Here is a 15,470-nt window from a genome sequence, read left to right as displayed (position 1 = left end):
AGACTTGTTTCCTTCCCCATGTATATATATAGGCATTTGAGAGACATATTCGATACACATTTGATGTACATATGACATTCTATCTTTGATGTATGACATATTTGATGTATGACATTATTGGTTAATATATGATATGTTTGTTCATATAGGACATTATTGGTTATCATAATATATTATGTGTTTGTTAATGTATATGACATTATTGGTTATCATTTTATATTATATGTTTGTTCATGTATGACATTAAATTAGATATGTTTGTGTATGACATTAAATTAGATATGTGCATGTATGAAATTAAATTCAATTGCTAGAGAGTTGCCATTATGTCTACCAACTAGTAGATGTTCTTTTTTGCTTTATTAGTATTTCTCAAAAATTGCAAAGAAGCTGTTTCTGGTAGTATCTACTATAGTCGTACTCAAATATGTTTTCAAAAATACTTAGTATGGCAAAGAAATGTCTATGGAAAGCTTGTCAAATAGGATATTGAAGAACTAAATGTGGATAGACATTAGTACACATCAATAAGAACACGGACATCTTTCTCAAGCAAGCCATATGACATTAGCAAGTAATTTATAAATTTCCTTTGCAAATAACTAGAAGATGCTATGAATCTTAATACAGAGTTAATCACGAACTCATTATTCCATCCAAGAAGCATATATCACCCTAAACCAATTAACCGACAGGATAAAAATTAATTCAATTTCAACAAAATTTTCAGTATAACAAGCATCTTAGGGATTCTTACAAGAATTAACATGATGTTCACAAGAGCATTACAAGTTCTTGTAATACTATTTCACATATTGTAATCATATTTAGTTTTGAATGGCCATTTGTGTTACAAGCATAAATGTTCTTTAATGTCTTTTAATTCTAGACATGAATTTTATTATGAAGCTTTTTTATGACAACCCACTCAATGCATATATTGTTGTTCCACATTATGCTAATTTGACTTTCATTGGTTGATTTGGGTCTAGACATGATGTTATTCACTACCTTTTTTATATATTATTTTTTTGTAGTGAGTTTTTGGCCTGAATGAATGTATTAATCATCAAAGTTGTGAACCTTGGTCGAGATCCTTACAAATATATTTTCAAATTGGACCTCAAATAGTTTTCTCAGTCACCCCCTGTACACAGATACTGAAATTGTAGTTAATTACAAAATTAATACTGAATTAACACATGTTTAATTGAGAAGTATTATGTACCTCAATAGGCTAGATTATTATTGATCGAGAAGCTTTATCTTAGAGAAGTTGGTTTCCTAAATCTTTAGCGCAATGATAGTCTTATGGAATGTGGAATTAGGTCTGCTAGCTAAGGAACGTTCTTTAAAAGGTAGAGGAAACTCAAGACTCACATGTTTCCAATCAATATAAATGTTTAAATCACTTCTCTAATTTTTTCTATTTATGATCTTCTTAAAACTTAACTTTCTAAATGCATTGATGGGGAAATAAAGATCTTCTAGGAACTAAAGGCTAATCATGTTTAATACTTACAATTCTCTATTTTTATCTAATAATTTAAAAAATATTGTACAAGTGTTTTCAAAGAGCAACACTTGTCACTAACATCATAAGAAGGAATATCCAAGGAGTCTTACCACTGATCCCCCACCACCAAATTCAAGAGAAAACAAAATTCCACTACTAAAGAGATAGTAACAATGATCATCCCTAGTCTCTCCCTTATCACAAAATTATTACCATCAAAATTTGCATTTCCAATTGCGTCATGTGCGTTGAAGTGATAGCAACATTTTCACTCTCTTACCTAATGTCTCCCATTTTTGAAACTCCTGGGGAAGGGCAAGGCCATCTTCTCAGTACTTTAGAATATAACGAGTTCCATTTTTTTACATATTGATAATCGTTGACTTAAAGAATAGTCGAAGTATTGACAGCCCATAGATATGCCCCGTCAAAGATCGCAACCCTGTGGCATTTAGTGACCCTTAGGGACATTCTGGTTCAGCGTGCCTGAGAACGTTCGAGCACTGAAGGGGACAAGAAGAGGTTGGGGATAAGGTTTACTCGGCCACCTAGAGCTAATGGAGCAGACAGTTTGATCCCACGACAAAAGATGAGAGAGATTTGGCAGTTGGCAACTTTGTACTGGCCAACACTACAAGTTTCAGCATCACCTGAGATGGCATTGTAGAATGAAAATGGAATGTGATCTCCAAAAACCAAGAGAGGTTATTGTAGGTCTCTGCAACACAGTCCTGTAGGAATTGGAATCTCATCCATATCTCGCACGAGCTCCGATATATGCCCCATCAAAGATCGCAGCCCTGTGGCATTTAGTGACCCTTAGGGACATTCTTGTTCGGCGTGCCTAAGAATGTTCAAGCATTGAAGGGGACAAGACAAGGTTGGGGATAGGGTTTACCCAGCCACCTGGAGCTAATGGAGGAGACAGTTTGATCCCACGACGAAAGATGAGAGAGATTTGGCAGTTGGTAACTTTGTACTGGCCAACACTACAAGTTTCAGCATCACCCGAGATGGCATTGTAAAATGAAAACAGAATGTGATCTCCAAAAAGTGAGAGAGGTTATTGTAGGTCTCCGCAACATGGTCCTGTAGGAACTAGAATCACATCCATACCTCACACGAGATCTGAGATATGCCCCATCAAAGATTGCAGCCCTATGGCATTTAGTGACCCTTGGGGACATTCCGGATTGGCGTGCCTGAGAACGTTCGAGCACTAAAGGGGATAGGACGAGGTTGGGGATAGGGTTTACATGGCCACTCGGAGCTAACAGAATAGACAGTTTGATCCCATGACGAAAGGTGAGAGAGATTTGGCAGTTGGCAACTTTGTACTGGCCCACACTGCAAGTTTCAGCATCACCCGAGATGGCGTTGTAAAACAAAAATGGAGTGTGATCTCCAAAAAGTGAGAGAGGTTATTGTAGGTCTCCACAACATGGTCCTGTAGTAACTAGAATCGCATCCATACCTTGCACGAGCTCTGAGATATGCCCCGTCAAAGATCGCAGCCCTGTGGCATTTAGTGACCCTTAGGGACATTCTGGTTCAGCGTGCCTGAGAACGTTCGAGCACTGAAGGGGACAGGAAGAGGTTGGGGATAAGGTTTACTCGGCCACCCAAAGCTAATGGAGTAGATAGTTTTATTCCACGACGAAAGATGAGAGAGATTTGGCAGTTGGCAACTTTGTACTGGCCAACACTACAAATTTTAGCATCACCCGAGATGGCATTGTAGAATGAAAATGGAATGTGATCTCCAAAAAGTGAGAGAGGTTATTGTAGGTCTCAGCAACACAGTCCTGTAGGAATTGGAATCTCATCCATATCTCACACAAACTCTTAGATATGCCCCATCAAAGATCGCAGCCCTGAAGCATTTAGTGACCCTTAGGGACATTCTGGTTCGGCATGCCTGAGAATGTTCAAGCATTGAAGGCGACAAGATAAGGTTGGGGATAGGGTTTACCTAGCCACCTGGAGCTAATGGAGTAGATAGTTTGATCCCACGACGAAAGATGAGAGAGATTTGGCAGTTGGCAACTTTGTACTGGCCAACACTACAAGTTTCAGCATCACCTGAGATGGCGTTGTAAAATGAAAACAAAATGTGATCTCCAAAAAGTGAGAGAGGTTATTGTAGGTCTCCGCAACACGGTCCTGTAGGAACTAGAATTACATCCATACCTCGCACGAGCTCTAAGATATGCCCCGTCAAAGATCGTAGCCCTATGGCATTTAGTGACCCTTGGGGACATTCCGGATTGGCGTGCCTGAGAACGTTTGAGCACTAAAGGGGATAGGATGAGGTTGGGGATAAGGTTTACCCAGCCACCCGGAGCTAATGGAGCAGACAGTTCGATCCCACGATGAAAGGTGAGAGAGATTTAGCTGTTGGCAACTTTGTACTGGTCCACACTGCAAGTTTCAACATCACCCGAGATGGCATTGTAAAACAAAAATGGAGTGTGATCTCCTAAAAGTGAAAGAGGTTATTGTAGGTCTCCGCAACACAGTCCTATAGGAATTAGAATCACATCCATACCTCGCACGAGATCTGAGATATGCCATGTCAAAGATCGCAGCCCTGTGGCATTTAGTGACCCTTAGGGACATTCTGGTTCAGCGTGCCTGAGAACGTTCGAGCACTGAAGGGGATAGGAAGAGGTTGGGGATAAGGTTTACCCAACCACCTAGAGCTAATGGAGCAGACAGTTTGATCCCACGATGAAAGATGAGAGAGATTTGGCAGTTGGCAACTTTGTACTGGCCAACACTACAAGTTTTAGCATCACCAGAGATGGCATTATCGAATGAAAACGGAATGTGATCTCCAAAAAGAGAGAGAGGTTATTGTAGGTCTCTGCAACACAATCCTGCAGGAATTGGAATCTCATTCATATCTCACACGAGCTCTGAGATATGCCTCGTCAAAGATCACAGCCCTGTGGCATTTAGTGACCCTTAGGGACATTCTGGTTCGGCGTGCCTGAGAATGTTCAAGCATTGAAGGGGACAAGACAAGATTGGGGATAGGGTTTACCCGGCCACTTGGAGCTAATGGAGGAGACAGTTTGATCCCACGACGAAAGATGAGAGAGATTTGGCAGTTGGCAACTTTGTACTGGCCAACACTACAAGTTTCAGCATCACCCGAGATGGCATTGTAAAATGAAAACAGAATGTGATCTCCAAAAAGAGAGAGATGGTATTGTAGGTCTCCGCAACACGGTCCTGTAGGAACTAGAATCACATCCATACCTCACACGAGCTCTAAGATATGCCCCGTCAAAGATCGCAGCCCTATGGCATTTAGTGACCCTTGGGGACATTTCGAATTGGCATGCCTGAGAACGTTTGAGCACTAAAGGGGATAGGACAAGGTTGGGGATAAGGTTTACCCAGCCACCCAGAGCTAATGGAGCAGACAGTTTGATCCCACGACGAAAGGTGAGAGAGATTTAGCAGTTGGCAACTTTGTACTGGTCCACACTGCAAGTTTCAGCATCACCCGAGATGGCGTTGTAAAATAAAAATGGAGTGTGATCTCCAAAAAGAGAGAGAGGTTATTGTAGGTCTCCACAACACGGTCCTGTAGGAACTAGAATTGCATCCATACCTCGCACGAGATCTGAGATATGCCCTGTCAAAGATCGCAGCCCTGTGGCATTTAGTGACCCTTAGGGACATTCCGGATTGGCATGCCTGAGAATGTTCGAGCACTGAAGGGGATAGGATGAGGTTGGGGATAGGGTTTACCCCACCACCTAGAGCTAACAAAGTAGATAGTTCGATCCCACGATGAAAGGTGAGAGAGATTTGGCAGTTGGCAACTTTGTACTGGCCCACACTGCAAGTTTCAACATCACCCGAGATGGCATTGTAAAACAAAAATGGAGTGTGATCTCCAAAAAGTGAGAGAGGTTATTGTAGATCTCTGAAACACGATTGTGTAGGAACTAGAATCGCATCCATACCTCACACGAGCTCCGAGATATGCCCTATCAAAGATCGCAGCCCTATGGCATTTAGTGACCCTTGCGGACATTCTGGATTGGCATGCCTGAGAACGTTCGAGCACTGAAGGGGATAGGACAAGGTTGGGGATAGGGTTTACCCAACCATGCGGAGCTAATAGAGCAGACAGTTCGATCTCACGAGGAAAGCTGAGAGAGATTTGGCAGTTGGCAACTTTGTACTAGCCGACATTGCAAGTTTCAATATCACCCGAGATGGCGTCGTAAAATGAAAACGGAGTGTGATCTCCAAAAAGTGAGAGAGGTTATTGTAGTTCTCCAAAAAGAGTGTTTAAAAATGAAAAAATAGCGGGGGGTCCTTTGTATGGTTTGGGAGTTTGACCATTAAAACTAGAAATTGTCCTAGTAGTAAGTGCTGGTAATAGTTTTGAAATTTGATTGTTCAGTGTTGACAAACCTCAAGTTTGGGATTTATTTTGTTGGTTTAAGTCTATAATAACCATTTCCATCTGAAAAGTCGAGTGTTGAAACCATTTAAGAAGTATTTGCATAGTTTTCCCTAAAATTTGAGTGCATAAAAAGGGGTATGTGATTGCTCCCAAGGTGGATTTAGTGTTTTCTCCAAACAAGAGTTGCATTTTATGTTTGAAGTCATCTAATATAACCAAAGTGAAAGTGTTTGAACCATTTTTGGGTTCTAGAGACGTTGCAAAGTAAGAGTTCTAGAAAGCCCTAGGGTAAAGGGGCTAGAAAGGAGGGTTTTGTAAAAACCATTGTAAAGTTGATCATGAGACCAAAAAAATAAAAAAATCCTTGCATTTGAGTCGTGTCTTAAGAATTTTTTGGGTCATGGGAGTTCCAAAAGTCAAGGGATTGTGAGTTGCTTTGTAAATGGCCTCAAACTAGGCCTACTTGGCAGACTGAAATAGCCAGTTTTGAGTGATATTTTACAAAACAAGTGTAGTTGGTTTTGGAGTATATTTTAGAGTGAGGAAAAGGGTATTTTAATCACCTAATATTTTAGGAATTTCTGTGGAAAATTTTGGAGAAAACAACAAATTAGTGACTGGCAAGGGCTAGTTGGAACAAGCCTAGAAGAGGCAAAATTGAGAAAGTGTAAGAGATGAGTTGCAAGAAACAACTACTATAGATGATGCAAATATTGATGAGTTGTAAAGAGACGGGGAGGAAATCACTATTGAATCCTTCCTAAAAATAAATGGCTTATTAGATGAACCAATTAACACTTTGTTGAGGAGTTATGGACAAAATATGAAGGGACTAGGTACAATTGCACCTAAAAATACCCAACTAGAAAACCTCAACCAGCCAGTGGACTATTATAGGAGATAAAACCTTGAGCATAAAACAAACATTGATATTAGATTAAGCTTGCTAATGCAAGATTCACAACCAGATTGGTTGTAGGAGGTTGTCACAAACCTTGGGTAACCAAATACTTGTGGAGATGAAAATGTTTCCCTTTTAATTCCATCCCCACTACATGTTGACCCCAAGGACATCATCTAATGATTTGCAATGGTGGCAACCATGATGAAATAAATAGTTAACAATTTTTTGATACCCAGGCCCAAAATGACTATGATGGAGATGTTGATTTTATACGTTACATGCCACTAGACAGAAAAAAACATAGTGGTTTACCCAGTAGATTCCTATAGCTACCAAAGAAAAGGATACAAAATTCTAAGGAACAAGAGAGACTAAGAAGTTATTTGAGGCTAATGCACTTTACATGAAGGAGAAGATGAGGGATAGGAAAGATGGAAGAGAGGAAAAGATTGCAAGAAATGAGATCTTATATGCTATAGAGAGGGGAAAATGAGTTGCGGAGAAGGTTGCACTAAAGGAATAGAAGAGGAAAGAAAGAGAGGATAATCTAAATGTTTGAAAGAGATATAGACCAAATATTGGAGGTGCACCTTCAACAACTATAGAAATTATATTTACAACACTAGTGGAAGGAGATGTAATTGCACTAGCCCTAGAATCAATTAGTATGCCCAACATAACTCTTCTCCCATAGCATAAATCACATTCTGATATGTTCAATGCTCTAATCCCTAGATTAGGAAATATTCTTACTTAATAAGTGTAACCCCAAGCATTGTCACCATAGTTGGCAACAAATGGTGAGAGTCCCAATCAACTAGTGAAAAAAATGACTAAGTTGATGGAGCTGAATCCTACATTACACACATCTCCTAGTAGTGGATAGGAGGATGTTTGGATTGGGAGCATAGCACCTATTCCCTTTCCCAGTTTTATGGACAATTGATGGGAACTCAAGTAGATGGGAGAAATTCCAATTTTTTTGAAGCGATAAAGTTTTGTGATGTATTTAGAATATCTAAGATAGACTTATTTTTTATGTGAACTAAATCATTCTTACATTACTATTTAAATGTATTTGTATTGTTATAATAGTTTGATTGTTGTTCATGGTGTAAAATATGTAAAGTTTAGAAATATAAATAGTTCATCATAGAGATATTATAGAATTAATTTATTTTAAATAATAGAAATAATCATAACAAATAGATAGAAACAAAAAATAATAATTTTATACAAAAAGTTTTTAATTTATTTTAAATAATTAAATAATAGAAACATTGTAGAATTAATAATTCAGTATAATCATAACAAATAGACACTAAAGAATCCCAAATTCAAACATACAAAGGTCCAACTAGAATAATGACTTTAAATAACCAAATACCAAAGCCAAACAAAGGAAATGGGACTTTTACCTTAAATGAATAAATTACATGAAGAAGGGTGGCTGGCTATTTGGAAATCTACTTATTTTTCTTCTCTCCCTCCTGTCATCCAAGAGAACATGCAATGAAAGAAAAATATCGTCACAATAAGAAAATATGAAAAATATTGTTCTAGCTTTAAAAAAATTGGAGACATCAAAACATAAAATCTAGATTCTAAACAAATCAAAACATAAAATCTATGATTTAAACTAAATCTCATCACTTACGCATCATAACAATACCGTCCACCTTAGTCATGTGGACAGTCTTGGGGAAGAGGTTGCAACAATGTATTTGGATCCAGTTGATCACTCTTTCTCTCTCTCCCTCTCTCTGTATTCAATCTAATGAGCCAACTGGATCTGCTTGACATTTTAATGTCTCAAGTATTGCCTCGTGGTCTAACTCGCAAACTCTCCAAAGATTCTTATTATGTGGTTTTCCACCATATTTTATCAAGTGGACATTTGATGCGACAAAAAGATTTGAATAATGAAGAATCTTCCTCTTTGTTTGCCAATCCTCGAATAACCACAAGTTAGGGTTCTTCATAGAATATCGTCTAAGCCATGTGCCGGTTACAACCACTGCACCGACATGGTACTCTAAATCTTCACCATCTATAACCGAGTGATCCAATTTTTTTTTTGGCTTGAACACAACGACACAAATAATAATTTGTCCCTTCTTCATTGTATTCAGGTGCAATAACAACAAAAACATGGCCTGCAGTGACAAATGTACAAAATGCGGTCATTAATTCAGAAAATACTTGCGTCAAAGTTATAAAGTTACATATTGAAATTACAAAGATATATAAATATATATATTACTAGGTTGCACTAGATCAGACAAACAGTCAAAGTCAATAGACGATTCCATCTATACCATTTCCAGTGCTTGTGGGGGACGATAGGTGTCAATTGGGTCCAAAACCCATATATCCCATTTGTCCACCCATTCAGTCGACTCACAGTCATCCCAATTTTCTTCTGCACATGATGGACAATAGCATGCCATTTTTCCTGTGTGGATACTCCATGAACCTGCATCAGAGCTTCTAAAAGAGTGCAACTCACTAGATCATGTTAGTGTGCAACAATCCTGATATGGTGCAATGTTAGTATTATCTATCAACCAAAAAAATCTACGAACCGTAGACTCACCTTCCTTACCTGGACCCATTGTAGCGTTACACCACTGGACGATGGATTTTGCATCTGTCAATATTGCTCCATCTTTGTACTTTAGTTCTTCACGAGCTAAGGCTCTTTTGATGCATGCGCCTGCACCATCATCCTCTCCCTTTCCATGACCAGCCTCTGTGAAATTCCACATGTATTGAATTCTACACAACTTGTGCATCGTGCTCAACGAATAGAACATCTGTGCATTCTTGAATTGAGATGCACAATTGTCTGACCAGATAATGTGCTGACGATATGCGATGCCCCTGTTAGCCAAATCTCCATAAAATAGTTGAAAACAATCATGTACGAACTTCGTAGAATGTGATCAATCATCACTGATGTAAAATGGTACTCCCTCAAAATCTTCCTATCATCCTCTGTACTTGTAGGTGAATGCATGAATGTTATGTGAACAAATATGGAAACCTATTGAGAAGTATAATACATTGCTTGCACCTCATTTTTTGGTTGTAGTGTGTAGTTCTCTGTGAAATCTACAACTGAAACAATGATATCCAGTGGAAACATATCCTTGCACAACTTGAATTGCAAATCCAGCCATCTAGCTCTATGGGTATGCCTTGCATACTCATAAATAATGTTTTCACGAAAAATCTTCATGAACTCATACACTGGAATCTTTTCAATGACTAAATCACATCTTTTGCCATGTTTCCCATCTTTTAGAGCATATGTCACTGTCTTAAATTTTCATTAATCTACTATTTCATTTCCAATTGCATGTGTACTATCCATATGTTGACAAGTTGATAAAAGTTGCAAAGAACCACAAAATAAGCATGTACCATCCAAGCATGATGTCTTGTAAAATTGTTGGTCGTCCCTTATTTCACATAAAATGTTGGATATGAATTCCCTTGAAGATCTTGGTGGCTCATTTATGTCACAATCCTGTAAAACAAACTGAGAATGCAAAATTATGCATATATGCCTAAAAACATCAAAATGGTTAGAAAATTCAATATGTATCCTACAACAACAAGTTGTGCGTGTGTGATTTATCTTCACATAAAAAGGTTTACCCATCTCAAAAAATCTTTGACTTATTCAAATTTGAGGATACATACCAATAAATTTTGCAAAAAAATGTGTTTGAGTTGTGTCCAAAAAATGTTTTGCATGTGGCTCGTGATTTTGGCTACCAATCCTCCTTCTTACAACATCTCTTTGATTAGGGGAAACACGTCTGTTATTTTTCCAAAAATCTTCAATCAATTATTTCAAGGCTTCACTAATTTCTTTATCCTTTCGCCGTAGTCTACCGCTAAATGTCCATAACTAATTTTTTGTTGGATCTTCCAATCTCTCATGCCTTAGCATGGCTCTCCTTAGAGTACCTCTACCATTTTTTAATGTTTTGCTTGTCTTTCTCATGAGTCGAGCTTTATTCATTTGGCTACTTACTATTGTCGATGTAAGTACTCATCTTACGATATTACTATCTTTGGTGCGTGATTTAGAACCCACTTTGTCATAAGCATTCATTAGATTCTTTACAATGTTTTTTTCATTTGAATCATCCATCGTTCTTAGCCCAAGAATCTTCATGATAGGCCTAAATTTTAAATTTCTCATCATTTTAACAAATAATTGGCATTGACCTGTAATATTTAATTCATCAAAAAATAATCTCCACATACGATTAACTTTTCTTTGACAAGTACGCTCGCTAATCTTGTCAGGCATTGATTTCAAAATGTTACTATCAATATCAATCAAATATTTTGGTCTTCTAAAATGAATTCTAGAAGGTTTTATAATCTCTTCAATTCTCTCAACAATTTGAACATCAACATAAGGTTGAGTGTATTGCGTACCTTGAACCGAAGATGATGTGCCTTGGCAATAAGATGCAAAAGATGGAACATCACCTACTTGATGTGTTGATGGTGTGCCTTCAACATGACATGATGGAGTGTGTATATCGTCGGATCTACAAATCGGTGTCTCTTCAACATGAGAGGACAATATGACTTCAACATTGGAAGATGGTGTAGTGGACGATATGACTCCAACATTAGAAGATGGTGTAGCTTCACAATTCAATTGTCTTCTTGAGCATAACAGTCTCATTCATTCTCTTTGTCCTTCCAATTTTTCCTCTTTGTTTCTTGGTACCGGTGGTTCTTGATCCTCTTCGAAAGTCAATTCTTTATTATTGCTTTGCAATTTTCTTTGCTCACGTAATAATTTCATTTTATCTCTTTTAATTGCCAAATCTCTCTCCATATCTTCATTTGTTTGATTTTTTGGTTTCTTCCTTAGCATGATGATGATTTCTACATGTCAAATTATTCAAACATTTAAATTACTTAAAATGTGTAAATTACAAATTATTCAAATACATATAAAAATTATAATTATTTGAATGAATACACTATATATATATATATATATATATATATATATATATAACGACTTGTCAAATTTCTAACCATTTCAAAATAACATTTCATTGAAACATACAAATTTCAATGAATTCACTATATATTAAACAACATGTCAAATTATAATCAAATTTGTATCTATATATCAACAAACAATATTTAAAATAGATTGCACTAACTTTTTCTATACAAGGAATATTCAAAAAGTCTTCAAATCGTGTATCCAATGATTGAATTTGGTGTTTGTTAGCTTCCAAAAGTGTTTGCCACCTTGAAATAGTGTTTGTTAGCTTGAAATAGTGTTTGCCAACTTGAAAGAGTGTTTTCTGTGTTGAAACCCGCGATTTTTGTTAGGATAACAAAGTGCAGAATAGAACAAAAGCAAAGAATGAATGAAATGGGCCCCAAAGTTGCTTTTTTACCTTTTTAGGTGATTTCACATAGTGCGTACGCACTATAGCGTGTACGCACTATATGAGAACACATCACTCTCCACCCTCCCTACTCTCTCTCTCTCTCCCTACTCTCTCTCTCTTCCTACTCTCTCTCCCCTCTCCCATCCCCTACACTCACTCTCTCTCCCCTCTCCCATCCTTTACTCTCTCTCGCTCTACCTCTCCCACCGCCTACTCTCTCTATCTCTCTCACCCTCTCTCCTCTCCCATCCCCTACTCTTTAGATCTCTCACATAGACTCCCATCCTCCCTCTCCCACTTCTTACTCTCTCTCTCTCTGCCACCTCCTACTCTCTCTCACACTCTCTCCCATCCCCTACTCTTTCTTACACACACTCCCATCCGCTACTCTCTCTCTCTCTCTCTCCCCTCTCCCATCCCTTACTCTCTAGATTTCTCACACGCACTCCCATCCCTCTCTCTCCTCCTCTCCCACTCCCTCTCCCACCACCTACTATCTCTCTCTCTCTCAAGTTCTCTCTCTCCCTCTCTACGCTCTCTCTCTCTCTCTCCCATCCCCTACTCTTACTCTCTCTCTCCAATCCCCAACTCTCTCTCACACTCTCTCACATCCCCTACTCTCTCTGACACTCTCTCTCATCTTTTCACTCTGTCTCTCTCATCTCGTACTCTCTCTCTGTCACCTCCTACTCTCTCTCACACTCTTTCCCATCCTTTCACTCTATCTCTCCCATCTCGTACTCTCTCTTTGCCACCCCCTACTCTCTCTCACACTCTCACACTCTCTCCTATCCCCTACTCTCTCTCTTTAACACACACACACACACACACTCACACTCCCATCCCCCCTCTCTCTTCTCTCCCATCCCCTCCTCTCTAGATTTGTCACACGCACTCCCATCCCTCTCTCTCCTCCTCTCCCACTCCCTCTCCCAGGTCACCTACTATTTCTCTCTCTCAAGTTCTCTCTCTCCCTCTCTACTCTCTCTCTCTCCCATCCCCTACTCTTACTCTCTCTCTCTCCCATTCCCAACTCTCTCTCTCACTCTCTCCCATCCCCTACTCTCTCTCACACTCTCTCCCATCCTTTCACTCTGTCTCTCACATCTTGTACTCTCTCTCTCTCTACCGCCCCCTACTCTCTCTCTCAGTCTCTCCCATCCTTTCACTCTATCTCTCCCTTCCTTTCACTCTGTCTCTCCCATCTCGTACTCTCTCTCTGCCACCCCCTACTCTCTCTCACACTCTCTCCCATCCCCTACTCTCTCTCTTTCACAGACACACACACTCTTATCCCCCCACTCTCTTCTCTCCCATCCCCTACTCTCTACATCTGTCACGCACACTCCCATCCCCCTATCTCTCTCCCTCTCCCTCTCCTACCGCCTACTAGATCTCTCTCTCTCAAGTTCTCTCTCTCCCTCTCTACTCTCTCTCTCTATCCCATCTCATCCCTTACTCTCACTCTCTCTCTCTCCCATCCCCTACTCTCTCTCACAATCCCATCCCATAATCTCACTCTCTCTCTCCCATCCCGTACGAGCTCTCTCCGCCACCACCTACTCTCTCTCACACTCTCACACTCTCTCCCATCCCCTACTCTGTCTCTCTTACACACATTCCCATTCCCCCTCTCTCTCTCTCCCTCTCCCACTCCCTCTCCCACTGCCTACTTTCTCTCCCCCATCCCCTACTCTCTCTCTCCCCTCTCCCATCCCCTACTCTCTCTCTTTCATAGACACGCACTCCCATCCCCCCTCTCTCTCTCCTCTCCCATCCCCTACTCTCTAGATTTGTCACACACACTCCCATCCCCCCTCTCTCTCCCTCTCCCACTCCCTTTTGCACCACCTACTATCTCTCTCTCTCAAGTACTCTCTTTCCCTCTTTACTTTCTCGCTCCCATCCCCTACTCTCACTCTCTCTCTTCCATCCCCTACTCTCTCTCATACTCTCTCTCTCTCTCTCTCACACACACACACACACACATTTTCACACTCTCTCTCTTTCTCTCTTACACACATTTCTGTCCCCTCTCTCTCTCTCCCTCTCCCACTCCCTCTCCCATCACCTACTCTCTCTTCCATCCCCTACTCTCTCTCAAGCTACTCTATCTTCCCCCTCTCCCATTCCCTACTCTCTCTCATTCACACACATGCACTCCCATCCTCCTCTCTCTCGCTCTTCCTCTCCCACTCCGTCTCCCACCACCTACTCTCTCTCCCCCATCCCCTACTCTCAATCTCTCTCTCCCAACTTGTACTCTCTCTCACACTTCCTCTCTCTCCCATCCCCTACTTTCATTCTCTCTCCCCCATCCCATACTCTCTCTTTGCCACCTCTACTCTCTCTCTCACACTTCCTCTCTCTTGCATCTTGTACTCTCTTTGCCACCCCTACTCTCTCACATTTCCTCTATCTCCTATCCTATACTCTCTCTGCCACCCCTACTCTTTCTCACTTCCTCTCTCCCCTCTCCCATCCCCTACTTTCTCTCTATCTCTCTCACATACACAAATAGCCATTCCCTCGCCCCACCCCCCCATCTCTCTCTTGGTTTTGGTTTGCAATTTAGGTCTCAATAGTGCGTGCGCACTACCTCGAATTCAATAGAGTTTTAATAGGGCGTGCGCGCTATAGGGCGCACGCGCTATTCAAAGCTTTGCATTAAAACCAAGCCTAAGGCTTGGTTTTGCCTTGGAGATCCAACCCAAAAGTTTGGAGTTTATAAATAGGTCTGAGACGTGTTTTCCAGCAAACATACAAAAAATGATTTATTTTTCTTGTGTGCTCCCCTTCAAGATTCTTCGTGGTTGGGTATCGATAAGATCAGGTTACATAACATTATAGGTCTCTGTGTTAGCTATCTAACCATATAATTTATTTTTAATTTGAACTATTTTAAGTCTTTTATCTATAATTTCTTTTGAATGTATGTTCATTTTTTGTCAAAAACCACCATGTATTAATTGGGTTGTAGATTTTAGCTCATTCATCAAATTTTGTAACAACTTAGTTTTTTAGAAACTAGACTCCATTCTACACACTTTGAAAAAAAGAAGTTTTGATTTTAGATTAGTTTTCAATCATTTCTAGAGGGAGCACACAGATATTTCACATTTTTGGGATGGGTCTAATTTAAAAATTCATTAAAAAAAAATACACATTATAAAATTA

The sequence above is a fragment of the Cupressus sempervirens genome, chromosome 5, assembly GCF_028749045.1.
Source record: "Cupressus sempervirens isolate cs-2001-9-10 chromosome 5, ASM2874904v1, whole genome shotgun sequence".
Taxonomy (NCBI): domain Eukaryota; kingdom Viridiplantae; phylum Streptophyta; class Pinopsida; order Cupressales; family Cupressaceae; genus Cupressus; species Cupressus sempervirens.
Note: the sequence above shows the minus strand (reverse complement) of the source record.